Genomic DNA, 16,880 nt, shown 5'->3' with positions numbered 1-16,880 from the left:
AGTCTTATATTTAGGAATGGATAAGTAATTGTATAATAATCAACACAATAACCTAATTTGTCAAGTGGGAACACATCTGTTCTGTTGAAAAAAGAATTTAACGGTTCTACCTTTTTTAAAAGGAGGAAAAAAACTGCTGTTATTGTTATTAAACAAATCTGATTTTTTTTAAAGTAAAAACAAATTTGATATTAAATGACTTGAGATCATGCTTACAGTTTCTCTCTCACGTGCTTTTGTAATCCTAACTAGAACATGATGCATTTGACCTCAATCATGTGAATGTCTGTGCAGGTGCAATTTCTCGATCCATACCATTTTATCAACATTCTGTGCACTCAATACATGATAATCAATTAAGGAAAATGTCATAACGGAATAAAAGGGCTGCGCTTTCTCGTACCTTCGTTGAGAAGCTTTAAACCATTAAAAAAAAAAAAAAAAGGACTAATGGCTGTTAAAAAAACAAAAATGAAAATGAAAAATGGCATGCCACATCTGAGGAGACCAAGGATATATGGACGTTAAACCAAGATGCAAATAAAGATCTACCCTACAGGAATATATACTCTTTCATTGTTCTCAACTCTCAAGTGGCCTACAAAATAGGCCGTTGAAACTTGGGGTTGGAATACGATTCCAAAGCTTTCATGAGACGTGGGAATGGACTCATTAACCCATCTCGTAGAAATAGCTAGAAAGTCAAGGAGGGGGCTAACCTCTTATTGGACCTCTCTTCCAAGACCCAGTCAGCGTCGCCGCAGAGTCTCTTAGAATCTAAACTAAGGGAAAGACAAGGGATAATATGAAAGTATAGAAAGAAATAGCCGCTATAAGTTAGCACTACCACGAATTGCTTAATCAAAACTTGACGAGCGACTCCATCTTCCTTGTAGATAGTCCTCTAATGAGACGCTCTGCTCAGAGCTACTTACAGAAACCGTATCATCGTCCAGGTCCAGCAAAGCAAGGTTCAGGTGGGACTGAATATTATTCAGTCCCCCATCGAGCGCATCAAGTTCTTCTGGTGCACCAACTTCTTGTTTTGCCCAACTTGTGACTTCATCATCACCATGCAGAAGTTTCAATATCTGACTCGAGAAAAATCATCAAACTTCAACTTCATGGCCAAAAACAAAAGGCACGAAATTAAGAATGAGGTAGATTTGAACAGAGGAGACTCACGACGCTGATTTGAGGTCGAGATTTAGGTGATCGTCTGAGGCAAAGGGTAGCAGCCAAACCCATTCTGTCAATCAGCCAATGTTCAGGATCGCCAAGGCTTGAATCAAGCAACTGGGAGAGCTTTCCATCCTTTAGAACTGGTCTTGCCTAAATATTGTCACAATTCACATTCCTTTTCAACACTTTGATACATTAAGACCAGGTGTCAAAGGATATTCAATTATTATTTTGGTAGACGTTGCATTTATTTTATTTTAGGTCACAGGTTTATATGCTGAGTCTATAACAAAGGAGAAAAGCTTACCCACATCACAAGGCTCTCCTGGCCCTTAGGGGATTCGTTATTGATGGGCTTCCTGCTAGAAAGAAGCTCAAGAAGCACAACACCAAAAGCATATACATCAATTCTGTCAGTTACCCTACCATGCATAAAGTACTCTGGAGCCAAGTATCTGCCAGAAAAGAAAATGTTCAGAACCATAAAACATTTAAAGTTGATCGGTCCATAGAGAATTCAGAGGACATCATACACACCCAAAGGTTCCTGCCACATCAGTACAAGTAACATGGGATGAAGAAGAACCCCAGCTGGCCAGTCCAAAATCGGAGAGCTGAGAACAAATGACACACGGATTATAGAACAAGCATGGCTGGAATCTGAGTGTACTATATTGAAAACAAAACATAAGGAGTCAATGGAAAAAGGGAAACTACAGCACCTGAGGCTCAAAATTATCTGAAAGAAGGATGTTTGAAGATTTTACATCCCTGTGAATCACAGCCTGTGCACAGCCATTATGCAGAAACTCCAATGCCTCAGCAACACCCACAGCCACCTTATACCTCTCTTGCCAACCAAATTCATTAGAGTCCTTCTTATCACCTTCACCAAAAAACATGAGTAAGAAAGAAATTGGATTGTATAATGATTATGTAATTCCAAGCAGACAAGGCCAAATAAATATCTACCATGAATGTTCTCTTCTAGGCTTCCTCTTGTTAGAAAATCATAAACCAAAAGCAAATTATTGTCATCAAAAGAAAACCCAGATAAAGATATTATGTTCTTATGATGCAAAGTTGTGATGATCTCAATTTCCAGAAGAAACTCTTTGACCACATCTTCTGATGGCTTCAAAATTTTCACAGCAACCTCCTTGCCATCTGGAAGACATCCTTTATAAACATAGCTACTGCCGCCTTTGCCAACCAAATTTTCTGAAAACATCATTAAACTTCATTAAAACATATCAATCAGAAACAAAACAGGGGCAGGGATGTTAGTGAAATGAAAACAAACCAGGCGAGAAGTTAGCAGTTGCGGAAGCAAGTTCTTGGAAACTATACACTCTGCATGAGGATGAGTACTTCTCCTGTAAGCTGGACAATTCTTCATGAAAGTTACTGAAGCCAGAGTTAGAAGCAGATCCGAATGGCACAATGGCACCACTCTGCCCATCAAGGGTAGAATTGTCATTTTTGTCAATATTAATTTTTTTAAGATCCGGATGGACTACGGCTGATGAATGCCAGCTGGTCTGTTTAACTGCCCGTTGAAAAACATATGAATTGCTCACATACGACTTCTGCATGTGCTTTCTGGGCAGAAATACCTGGCGAAGGACAGACCAACCATGTTTAGACTGGTTTGATTCCTTAACCACAGTTGCACGACCATGACCGTCGCCAATTTTCTGGAACGGTACTAAAGCCAGTGAATCTTTCTTTTCCTGATCATCAGGCAAATCTTCAATAGCAGTACTCTCTGGAAGTGCTAACACCCTCTCACAACATTCACAGTTCCTCAGATTTGTCTTTGTACAAAGCTTGAAGGATTTTCTTGACAAAGCTGGGCCTTCATTTGGTTTTACTGCCATGATATTCAAATTAAATGTTTGTATTAATTCTCATATTTTTCTAATTGACTAATCACAGTTGCAAGCTTCGCTATAGAGAACATAACACTATACCTAGAACCAACTGAATTGAAAATAGCATTGCTCTTGGAAACAAAAGAATTAAAAATGCCAGAATGAGTATACATGAACAGAGGTACAACCTTGAACACCACATGTTTTTGTAGCCTCTCTGTGGAATGCAATTTTGCCATTGTCAACCGCAAAGACAGAGATGCATTTGGGCAATTTTTTCGCACAATACTTGGCAACGGATGCCGATGACCGGATTGTGTGATGCGTTTTTGGAAGTCCCCACAATTACAGTTGATGCATTAAACGATTTCGCCTCCCGTACAAGAAGTTTCCGAGCAGACTCACCTCTACAGACTTTCAGCTTGAGATCAACCTGGGGAATGTTCAGCGGACTTGAGGCTCAAAACTCGCAATTAAAAAGAGAACGCACATGAGGATTTTTAGTTGTGAAAAGATGTCCACAATGTCATCCTCGTCTCTCAACAATTTAGAATATATAATTTTAATAATCACCCGAAACTAATCTCGAGAAACATCGCATTTGCCCAGAATGCAAGCAAACGATTAAAATAATGCCACAGAATGTGAAAACAACAAATAATGAAAGACTGAGAGCAGTACCCAACCTGCTTCAAGTTGCAGAAACCTTCGTAGACGGCGAGAACCGAATCAAAAGTATTTACAAGAGAGAGGAGCGATCCGGTACCCGCTGCACCAAAACAATCAGATTATACATAACCCAAAACCAAAGCAAAATCCAAGGTGAAAGAGAAATAGAGACCTGGCATACTGCCGATAACGTGAAGCGCAATGACATGGTCACCAGGCTCGGCCACTTTGACGAGAGCCCATGTGAGCAATTCCCTGCTCCGAGGATCCAACTTCACCCCAACGATGACCGTCCGACCACCGTCGCAGTCACCCGTCCCTTCGTCGGACGCCATGCTGTCCCCGGTCAGCTTCATTTACCTCTCTGTCGTACTTTACCTCTCTAGTGGTACCTCCAAGAGAAGGAGACGTGGGAAACGCCGTCGTTCCTCCCGCCTAGCCGAGTCGCTTTCCCTCCTTTCTCACTCTTATCGGTCTTTCCCACTCTCTGTATTGGGAATAGAGAAAACGAATCCTGCGCTACGATGGTGGCTATGGCAAAAACTGTCTCCGAAGAGAGGAATATTCGAGTGCTTCTCGGATCATTTTTTCTCATTATACCACTTTATCTTTACCGTTGGTTTAGTGGACCCCACTAAACCCAATGCTCCGTCTCTTGCCTCCAAAAAAGGAGTTCGTTAACGCCTAAAGTGCTGTAGGTATATCGCCGAGAAATAATTTTTTTAATAATATAAATCACAGAGAAATTATAAAATAACTGATTGGCCGCAAGAAATTACGATAACTTGGATCTTGTGGAGCAGTGCATTTGATTCAATTTTAATATTTTTTTATCTTAAAAATAATAATTTAGATTAAAAAATGGAATTAATAGTTAATTTGTGTCTTGTCTAAATAAGATTTCAAGTATTTAAATTAAATCTTAATGATATACATACGGCATATAAATCCCAAAGCAAGACTTGCGAAATTACAGTAGAGTCCATGCCAACAGAAAAGGAGTCCATAACGTTATAAAGATGATGATGATGAATTAAGAGTGTCACAGAAGAAATTGAAATACAAGTAGTTTGAAAATGTGGGGATGTCATAGTCGAGGACCATTTCAAAACCAAGAAGCTCCTACTAGAAGTACTATTATAATATTCGGATATATCATTTTTCTATAAACCAGTTAAGAAATTTGCTTTAATCTTTAAAAAAAGTTAATATAATATTTGGTCCCTCACATTTGTTTTCATTTGGTTTTAATTCCTCAAAGTTCAAACCATATGTTTTGGTCTCTCTAAAGATAAAATTATCCAAGTTTTTAATGGGTTATAGGGACCAATATTTTAAATGAAAAGAAACTTAAGAGACCAAAACCAAAATGAAGACAAATTTGAGGGACCAAAGTTTGTATTAACCCATCTTAAAGATAAAATTTTAATACACTTTATCCACTTTATCTACATTTATAGATTTTTTTTTAGTTATATTTTGTATATATTAAAGGCACTTCCTATTTATGGAGATAATGATTAAAGTAAATTTTTTTAAAAATAAAATACATTTATTGTAAATAATTAATTTAAATATTTTTTAATATATATAAATTAATTATCTAATTTTTATATTTTTTGGGTAAGAATTTTTATATTACTTTTGATTCTTAATATAAGATATAATTGATCATTTAATTTAAATTACAAACTAAATCTTATATGAAGATGAGAAGTACTTTTTTTTAATTCTAAATACAAGACTTATTTTATAATATAAATTATAATAAAAAAATTAATTTTGTATTTAAGATAGGAAGAGTAATATTTAGGATTGGAACGGATATATCAATAATTTTGAGAAACAGACCAGGGGCTTTAATTACCACCGAACATGTTGCGCGTGAAAGTTTGCTGCGGAATAAAATTGAGCGACCAATAAACGATGTTGCGAGTCAAATCATTCCAGGGGCTGCTTTTAATTTGGGGTCCATTAGGAGAATGATTTCACTTCTTTGTCATTCATAAATATAAATATATAATAATACCTCTTTTAATTTTTTTTATTCAATTAATTAAAGAATTGGGGTATCCTATCGATTTCATATCAAATCATACATTATTACATGCCATTCTTGTGTTTTTATTGTGTAATCATAGCTCGTCTCTTCTTTCGTACATTTAGCTCTCTGATTTATATTAAAATCACGCATTATTGTTAAAGTTTGTCAATTGAATTTTATATAGTCATGCTTAGTACGAGTGTTTTATTCTACTAACTTGAGGAAACTTGGGAATCAGTTTAAAACTTGAGTCTAAAAGCTTTTAGCTTAAAAACAAAAAAACATAGAGCTGTCAATTTAAGGGCTGGACAAAAGGGAACAACGTATAAATACTAGGCTAAAAAAACACAATCTAAGTTTTCTAATATTATGAAAGTACAATACTATGTTGCTTGTGATTTAGGTCTCGAATTTTGAAGTGCTTTATTTTTTTAAATGTTAATGACATATGAGAAATACTAATCAATTTTTTTAAGTAAGTACAAGTATCTTCTTATTAAAAAGTCTGTATCAAATCCTGAATATGAATAATTTTCTAGATGACAATTCAAATCTTAATTTGTCATATTATGAAGAATTAACTTCTTTTACTAGAGTCAATATTTCTCAATAAAATGGCAATTAATTTTTAAATTGAGAAAAGTTAGAATTGCGTATAAATGTATATATGATTCTATTAGCAGCCATTTCTCTCACACACACACGTATATATAACATATAAATTAATTTTGAATTTTTTTATTTACAAGGGCAAACATTAACGATTTAAAGTTATAATTTATATATAAGACTGAATTACCGATCTCTCACTTTGAGTCTCCATCCTATTCGGTTATTAGGTTAGCGGATGCCTTTTTTCCTTAGTGTGCGGAAAAATATGCTGGAGACACAACATAAACAAGAAAATAGAATAGTATAATGCTAAAAAAGTATTTAGAAGCACCCAAAAATACTTTTCAGAAACACTTTTTAGTAAAATGAGACAAACTCCTCCATATATTTATTTCGTATACTGTAAAAATATTTTTAAAATTATGATTTTTATTCCATCTAAACACCTTTTAAATTTATTGAGCTTTGATGCGGATAGGAGGAGAATAAATTAAAAAATAATAGAGGAGAAAAATACCGTTCCGCTAGGAGGAAAAGCCAGAAAGGGCAGGAAGTGGTTGTAATGAGCACTACAGTACAAAGGGATTTGGTAATAGGGGATTGGTGGTCCCCATTTAAATAATTAACGTTCTACTAAAAAAGCACACAGAGAAAAAGCATGGTGTGGGCAGCTCAACTAGGAATTGTTTGGCCTTGCTTTGCTCTCGGCGTCCCACAAACTTTACACATTCTTTAATTCTTCATTTACCCCCACGCAATGAACCTTCTGCTTTATATAAATATATATAAATTTAATTCTTTATTTCTTAAAAGTGAATGGGGGTTCCTCATAATCATAATTAATTAAATGTATAATTGTACCCCAACATCGTTAACCTCGTAATAATAATACTAATAATAATGACGAGGACGGTCACACGTACTAATTATAGTGGGGATAGGATACCCCATGTGCCCAAAAAGTGCGAAACATACATAGTTGGGAAAGAAAAGAATAATGTTTCTGGTTACTCCTCTGCTTAGAATTAAAGCCTCACAAACTTGGGAATTTTGTTTGCCTGCTTCTTCAAGAAACCAAACATGTGACACTCATGAGCCCTATAATCTGAAGCCCTGTTAAATGTAGAAATTAAATACTACATCCGATTCTAATTATAAGAGTTAGTTGACTAATTTGAGGAGACTAAAAAAAAGTTAAGTTAGTTATTTATAATAAGTATGTAATGTCTTTTCTAAAATATCATTACTAATCAAGTATATTGGCTAGAATTACCATTGTTATGAAGACTATCTTGAGAAAAAATGCATAAATATGATAGGTAAAATGGACTAGAGTCTTATATTTAGGACCAAAATAAAAGTCAAACAAGGCCTTATATTAAGGACCGGAGGCAATACCTCTAGTTGAGGAGGTTACTTTGATTTTAAATATAATGTCTCAACTAACTTTATATCTCATGTTTATGATTTTATCTCCAAATCAATTTAATTAACTTATAAAATGATAAACTGTCTACGGTTCTTAATTTAAGATCTAATTTATAGTTTAAGTGTGATCTGATATTATTTAGGGATATTTCAAAAAGATTATGTCACATATTTTATAATTAATTAATTAATCTAATTTTTTAATCTATTCAAAATAATTAAATAGTTTTTCTATTAAGGATAAACGATAGTAATTAATTTGTAAAAATTAAAAAATATTAGTTAATTTAGATATTTTTGTAAAAAATGTGTGTTAATTTCTCTCCTTTATTTGCCAGCATGTTAGTTTCTATAATTAAAATGTTCTCTTTGATCATTCATATTAGACTTATTCATTTATGAAGATCTCCTTGCTACATACTACCTCTGATTCTTAATATAAGAGTTGGATGACTAATTTGAGTATTTTTTTTTATGACTTCGTAGTTATCCCTTGAAATTAACAAGGGATTGTTTCCGCATGAAGTTGCAATAAAATATTTAATATTAAGCGAAGATTAGATCTTATATCAAGCCAATTGTCAAGTTAATTATATAATTAATTCTAACAAGAGTTATAAAATACTTTGTAATGATATGCACATCTAAATAATCCCCCTTCTGAGTTCTAATAATAATAATTATTATAATTATAATAATAATAAATTTTCACATGGATCTTTTTGTTTAATTTTAGTTGGTCTTCTTCCATACTCATCTTCTTCACATGGCGCAAATATTCCTATTAACGTGGAGGGTGATTGTGATTCCATGCCCTCTCTCCCACACCACTTGCAATTCCACGCCCCATTTAAAAAGTTAAATTTAAAATTCCATTACATTTACACCTAATGCAACCATAAAGTTAGTATATAAAATAATTAAATACTTTGGTAATTAAGTTGAGTGGAAATGACTCAATTATCCTTATATAAGGCTGGGTTTTTTTTTTTTGCCAGCTATATAAGGTTGGGCTGAAGTCTTGTAATGGGATCAATCACACATAGAAAGAGGTATCCTAATTGAACTTAATAATGACATGGGAAATTGATATAATTGTCCTAATCAAATACTAGTGCAGCATTGATCTGACCAATCAAGTAAAATAGAGCCAAAACTTGAAATTTTATATTTTTAATTAATATTTTATCTATAGTAAAGTTTGGATGCGTTAGTTCCCAGTTTCATTAATAAGGTCAATATAAGTTTCATGATCAAATTACTTACTAAGGTATTATTTACTTGTACAAGCAAAAATTTTCATGATCAAATTACTTACTAAGGTATTATTTACCTGTACAAGCAAAAATTATTTCTGCAGTAAATATGAAGATAATATGGGTTCAAAAGAAGAAAAAAGGGGACGAAAATGCTGATGCTAACATTTTAAAACAATATAATTTTAAATCATCAGTTTAAAAGGAAAACTAATTGGTCCCTGATTGTCACTCAATTAAGAGTAAAAAGTCAAAAAGAGAGTCAATTTTTTACTTGATGCAACTTAGTTTTTTTTTTAAAAAAAAAATTTGACTTGATTAAAATTTAAGTCATAAACTTTAATCATTCAAAACATTAATCTCTAACACTTGAGAAATAACTTTAGTCCTCATAGTTTTATTTTTCAAAATGTAGGAACTAACAGTTCAAATAATTAAAATCACAACAGTCAAGCTATACTGAGGGGGTGTTTGGATGGAATCAAACCATGATTTGGAGAATAGATTTTACGAAAAAATAATTCTGATAAAGTGAGTGTTTGGATAGTTGTTGTCAGAAGCATTTTTTATATATGCAAATTACTAAAAAAGATATAAGTTAATATGATAATTGCATAAAAGATAGATTTTATAGTATATTTTAACTTGAAGTAATAAAATTGTTAATAATATTTTTTACCAAAATAATTAATAATATATAAGATAATGTAATTAATAAATAATTAATATGTGTATATATATTTATAAAATATAAGATTAAATATGTTTATAAAAAAATAATTGATGGATGTTAAAGTCACATTATCATTGAGATATACTCTGATAGGCACAATTATATTCTCCAATTTGAGCCGGAAACAGAATAGATTCACTTTTTCTGAAACCATGGCTTTGAGCCCAAAACTATGACTTGTGTTTCTTCCTTCATGTTTGGCAATTTTAAGGGCTAGATTTTTAGAGACTCAAAGCTACAAGGAACAAATAATTAATTTTCTGCTATTCAAATCTTCATGTTTTTAGTACTATTTGGGTTCTCAGTGTACGACCTAATTGAGAAGTTGATATTGATCATATATGTAAGACCTATTTAATATGTTTATCAATTTTTTTTCAAATTAACCCTATTGATATTTTCAAACAATAATTAAGTAAGAGAGAAATAGAGGGTAATTAAGAAAAATACTTAGGGTGTTTTAGGAAAAAAATATATCACATTAACTAATTTAACTAATATTTTTATTTACTTAAATTAGTTAATTAGGTACTACCTCCAGTCCTAAATATAAGAGTTAATTGGAAAATAACTTAATCTATTTTGTTTTCTAAATTTATAATTTGTTTTAAAAAATATCCTTATTAATTATAAGGTATTTCTACTCAAGTGAAATTCCAATTTACATGATTGAATAAGAGTAATTTAAAAAACCTAGCACAGATTTATTATAAATAACTAACTTAACTAATTTTATTATTTTTTTAAAATTAACTATCTAATTTTTATATTAAGGATTGGAGGCAGTATTAACAATCAAGGGAGTAATACTTATGATCATGACAAGAAATCAAGCTGAGTCACATGGGATGCAGAGCCAGCCGCCCAGCCCAAAATGCCCAATCAAATGAATAATGCGTTTCTTAAAAAGAAACTTGATTTAGTTCAACCTAATTTATTTGGCAAAAAAAAAAACATAAAATCTAATTTAATCTTGTAATATCAATCAAACCGTTGAAGATTGGTGGCCTTATGTCACAATGAACTGAACATTTTTCATAAGCTGTTAAACATGAGAGTATATAGGTTTGATCCTCCATAAATATGGTATGTGTGTGGGATCTTTTTCTTATAAAAAGAATGGGGGAAAAAATCCATGAACCTGATCTACCCAAAAAGCAGAAGATGCCGAATTTTGCAGCACCCAATGTTCATGCCTTAATTTTATAAATGAATTACTATATCTGATAAAAAAATTAAAAAAAAAAACAGTTCACTTTTACATTTAAAATAATTGAGTAGCAAAAGAGCGTGTCTTTGGGAATAACATGGGAAGAATTTAAAAACCAGAGGGAAAAGGCAATTTTATTGCGAGAATGCGGTCGAAATTGCAGTCCACGGAGCCAGTGGGAGAATTTGTCAGCTATAGAATCCTACACTACATTATTATGCCCTTTTATTTTCTTTCTATTTCATTTTTTTTTCTTTTTTCTTTAGCTTCCCTCTTTTCCACACACGCCTTTTTTCTCCCTCTAAAAAAAAGATGAGAAAATTTAGGCTCCATTATTTTTGAACTGTGTCAGCTAAGCACCGCTTTTTTGACACACAAATATTTTTTCAATTGAAAAGGAGTTATAAAGAAAGGAAAAGCGAAGCACACAATCCTTGAAGAAAATAAAAATAAAGCATAGAATACCTACATCGTAGGTGTTCCCAGTTCTCTCCATATTTTTTGGTCCTGGCCTGCTTAAACATTATTTTATTCATGCCAACTAAACAAAAAGTCTCTTCGTTGTAGTTAAGCCATTGGCCAATCATCACAACTTGGTCCTTCGATATTTTTTAAAAATCTGAGATAGGATCAGAGACGGGGTCTTCAAGATTATAGAATAAGGAGGATGATTAGTGTTTTCCAGCAGTATTTTCCGGTGTAAGAAGCGAATTTCTATGCCACATTGGGAACTCAGCTCATGGTGGCTGTATATTTCTTAAAATAAAGACGTAACATTTCAGAATATTTGCATATATATATATATATATAGACACACACGTTTTTTTAATTTTCTAAATATAAGATTCATTTTATTATGTAATTTACACTATAAAATAAGTTTTACATTTAAAACCCTATGGGCAGATATATATATTTTTTTTTTAAATCGTCAGAAATTAGAAATAACTGTACCGGATTTAAACACAAGATATATAGAGCACCGACCATGTGCCTTCTACTTAAGAAATCCATCAAAAAGCTCAACAAATTAAGAGCAGTTGGGAACTGGATTATTGGTAATTCGCATATTAGTCAAGTATGAAAAATACTAAAAGTACTTAAAACAAGTATTTTTTACATAAACCAAGACAAATTTTTTTTTCATATATTTATTCTCGTATATTATAAAATCACTTCTTAAAAGCTAATCTAAATTTGATGCAATATGAAAATGGTCAAGTGGAAACTATTACTGGTTTAAATAGATTTTTCTTTTTTCTTCTTTTTGGCCTTGAGTTGGTGGTTTAAATAGTTATTAGTAAGACCTTTTAGTCCAACAACAAAAACAATGATAACAAGAGCCAAATAAGTAATTTATATATATTTAAAAAATTAATTAAATTATTTCTAATAAATATGTGCTGATTTTTTAAAAATAATTTTTAAATAATTTACATTGAAAATCACTTTTATTAATGAATTTTTTGAGAAAATAATTACACATTTGTAAGATAAAATGAATTGATATCTTTTATTTTGTATAAAGATACTGCTGGAACATTTGTTTCCAGGAGTGTTGTCTTTTAGGTTTTTGTTGTATGAACTTTAACTTTGTTTCTGATAAATAAAATAAATTGAGATTCTATATTTCGAATCAGAACATATCTATCAACAGCTTAACACGGTCCTACATTTAAGACCTAAAGAAACATTTAATTTGGGTGCATTTAAGTGGACAAAGGCATGTTACCCAATTTTTTTTTAAAAAAAAAGATGCACCTTGATGAAAAGAGGTTTAATTAGAACATGACAAAATAGCTGACCGGGACGTGCTTTGGTGGGACTTTTCGTTTGGGTTGCCGGCACACAATCCAGTGAATCAAAATTGTTCCATTCAGTCCCTCCTGGGTCACATACTCACATGATCATTTAGATTTGGCAAATCTATATGGTTTCATGATGTCCGACCCACCCATGTGCCACACTAACATTTTTCTCAATCTGCAAGCCAATGGATCCACACAGTACACTTATACTATCACTCACAAACAACACTGTTGTTAACACAGTGGACCGGCACTCAACAGTAAACACACCACCCAAAAGGAACCCGCTTGACTTTTGGAATTTATCTAACCAAATGTCGGTTCACACTGTTTAGTATTTTTTTTTTAAATCTAGGAATAATACAATTTCCTCTTATGTTTTTAAAATTGATGATTATATTCATATTTTTATCAAGAGACATAAACCGCGATTTTAATATAAAGAGACGACCGACATACTGGGTATCCCCTTTTCCCTGCCCCATGTTTCTTGGTGACAATCTATTTCGTGCTATCCCTGCGAAACAATTAACTGAGGCACCAAGTTCAGGGCTGTTCAAAGAGACTGTTATCTGATGAGGACCATTTGGATCCAGGGAAAAGAATTAGCCACTCTTCGCGTAATAAATAAAGTTCAAACTGCTCTTGAAAATACTTAATAGTGTTTTGAATAGGATTGCCTCTATTTAAAGATAATTTTTTTGTGTTTTTAAAATCCCATATATAAGTAGTAACTAAGCAAATCAGGTAAATCAAAATATTGTTTAGAATTTATTAAAAGTGACAAATGTGTGAGCAATGTCATTTTTCCCCAAATATGCCATTATTTATGAAGATGTTGAGTTAGAAAAGAGATGGGAGAGACATGTAAAAATACCAAGCGTTGCTTATATATAGTTAAGTTAGTTATATATAATAAATAGGTATTGTCTTCATTAAAATATCTTTACTAATTATATGTATTAGTTAGAACTATCATTTGATAAAACTTTTAACATGTACAACTACCACACGACTACTTTGAGAAAAAATAGATAAATATGATAAACAAAATAAATTGATATCTTATATTTAGGACCACATATAGTATGCAAGAGAATGTTATAAGACTGAGAGATATAATTTAATCTTATATCATTGATGTAACGTAATTGAGTTATCGATGTTCAGTTCATTGCACGTATTTTTTGGCTAAAGCATAGGCATCTTTCTATTCGAGGTACTGTTGAGCAATAAATATGGCACATCTCCCAGCATGAATTTGAACATTGATTCGTCATGTCATGAGAGACTAGTTTTTTCTCTTAGAGCTAACTCTTGTTAGTTCACTGCACGTATTGGCTACTCATCTTAAGTTTCAGGATAATCAACACTGTATATAAGCTTCTTCTTCTTGGTGACCAAGATGAAGGGAGCCCCACTTATATTGGGTTTGGGCCGTAGTCTACCAAAGTATAAACCCACACATAATTGTGGATCACGCCAGACTTTAAGTGCCAGAATGATGGGCAGCATTGATGATGATGACGATGGTAAAACGGTTGGCAACCTCTTTCCTTGGGTGCTTTTCGTTGGCCAATAATAAGACACAAGCTGACATATAATTGAACGAAGAAAGAAGGTTATGATGGACACGATGACCGTCACAATTCTCCAAAATACATGACGTTCCCAGCGTAAATTATGAAATATGATGAAGCCTCCCATATGCCTCATTAAATTGTTCATAATGATGATTCAGATGTTCTCCTTTGATTAGCTGCTAAATAAGGTCAAATGATGACTATGGTGCACTCGAGTGTAAAAAAGACCAAGTATTTCTTGCAACCGCAAATGGAATAATGTTTTCATATGCTGCATTTTATCCCAAGACAAATACCCTTAAATTATAATCCCTCTCATAATTAATATAAGAACTAAATCGCTAATTAATTTTTTTAGCCAAATACATAACTGATTTATGAATATTTAAAAACTAGCTAAATTAATTATTTGTAACAAATATAAAATATCATTTATGATCATATGCATCGTAAGTATCTTTTGATGAAAATTCCTTATTATATGCACTTGATAGAAATATTTTGAAAAAAAAATTATAAATCTTTTTATATACACTGAAAACCACCGAATGTGGATCAAAGCTAGCATGTACATGCACAGCTTGATCAGTAGAATAGAGTTTCTCAAATGAAATTCATGCTGGTTTCACTTAAAACATGAGGGTTTTTTTTTTTAAAAAAAATATCCTTAACAACCAAGTGAAAACTTGTTAAAATAATGGGATTTGATTAAGGCGGCGGCGTTATCCTTGAATTGCGTGAATTTTGATTGGACTTCTAGTCAAGTTGGGGATTGTTGGAGTGTGGAATTTTGGCAATTTGCAGAGAATGAAGGGACTCCGAGGAAATGGCTCAACGGTATGAGAGCGGAATGGTTCCCGCTGGATTGTCCGAGTTCAAGCCCAAGGGCGCGCTTTTTCCCCCGCACGTGCTGCGTTGCGTTTGGTGATTCCCTTGTTCATTTGGTGCCACCTCTTACTCTTAAAATTTTTTTAATATTTAATTTAGTTTTAAATATAAAATATCAATTTATTTATTTATAATATATATTTGTTTCAGATGAATATGTCAATACTAATAGGAATTTTGACATGTTCATTATTTAACAGCTTACATAGGACATTTTAAAGAATGATAATTTATATACCAAATATTAATATGTAACTACTCCTATATCACTAATCTTTTTTCTTTCACCATATAAAAAAACTCAAAGAAAACTTTTATTTTCTAATTGTTATTATGTGCAGTTAATGCCAGTTTGTTAATGTAAATCAAACAATGATGATTAACTGGCTAACAATAAATAAATAAATATGAAGGACTGATTTTAAAAAAATAAACATAAGAACCGAATAAAAGCTAATATAAAGTATCAGAATTAAATGACTATTCTTTTAGGGAAAACATAGTTAAAAAGTTTGGTTAATTGAGTTAATGTTCTTGAAGTTTTTTTTTTAATTACAAAATAAGTTTATAAGGCTGTAATTAATTTCAGCTAAAGTCTCTACTGAGCGAGTGACACATTTTTATTAACAATAGACTCTTTCTAAAATTTTTGACTAAAATGGATTATAATTCTAAAAATTGATTTTTTTAATGAGAAGATTGCTGAAAATTTCCCAATTGTAAAATTTATTGCTTTAAAATATTTAAAATTTGCTTAAGGACTAGACAACCAGGTGCAACTTATTTATGATGTGTAACTCTTTTTTAATCGTGTGTAACCTATCTTTAATTATATACAAAATGAAATCTATTTACGCATAATTTAATTTTTATTGCAATCAATTGAAAAAAGCATTACATCCTTACATTATCTTTGGGTAATAAACTTTTTAATAAGCAATTTTTCTGTTTTTTTAATACTACTTTCGATTTAATTATAAAATCTTATTTATAAATGAGATTATATAATTAAGATGGCAGGTAGTAAAAAATTTCATGAGCAAAGACTCCGTTTTCACTTTTTTTAATTATCCACTCAACAAACATATTTACCAGCGATCTCTTCAGTTTCAAAGCACTAGGAGCATGTCATGTCCTGAAATATTAATTAAATCACGAAATTCGTGAACACAAAGTCATGGTCTTTGTCTTTGGTAAGTCGTCGTGGAAATACGAGTGGTATGGGTAGAAGGACGAGTGGTGGGGTCACTGAGTTTGGACTTTGGGGGCTTGGCTTCTGCTTTAAGCTGATTTAACATTGGTTCGCTCTCACAGTTCATGCAGAATTTCCTCTCCCTCTCCGCCACTTGCCACCACTTTAATCTTTCCGACGCTGATCGTCCCGTCCATGTGTGTGAGTGTGAGAGAGAAAGGTGTGTGAACTGGGGAAGCATCAACCAGATGAAACGGCGCGTTTTAACGAATCAAGGCGTCGTCTTTGTCACTTTACAGGACCTGGGTCCTCACTCCTCTCAGTCAATACCCTCTCCCATCCCCAATTCTTGCTTTTCTTTTCTTTCTCCGTTAGGTCCCAATAACTCAAGAATTCCAGTA

The 16,880-nt window shown here is 32.3% G+C and overlaps 1 pseudogene; it reads right to left on the bottom strand.

The window, feature by feature from the left end:
* Nucleotides 1-317: 317 nt before the first annotated feature.
* LOC114738835 (nodulation receptor kinase-like) lies at nt 318-4,224 on the bottom strand (annotated as a pseudogene).
* Between the last annotated feature and the right edge of the window lie 12,656 nt (nt 4,225-16,880).

Source organism: Neltuma alba, unplaced genomic scaffold, assembly GCF_004799145.2.
Source record: "Neltuma alba isolate B1F8T4 unplaced genomic scaffold, ASM479914v2 tig00013696_pilon, whole genome shotgun sequence".
NCBI classification, from domain to species: Eukaryota; Viridiplantae; Streptophyta; class Magnoliopsida; order Fabales; family Fabaceae; genus Neltuma; species Neltuma alba.
This window is presented reverse-complemented; position numbering and strand designations above follow the sequence as displayed.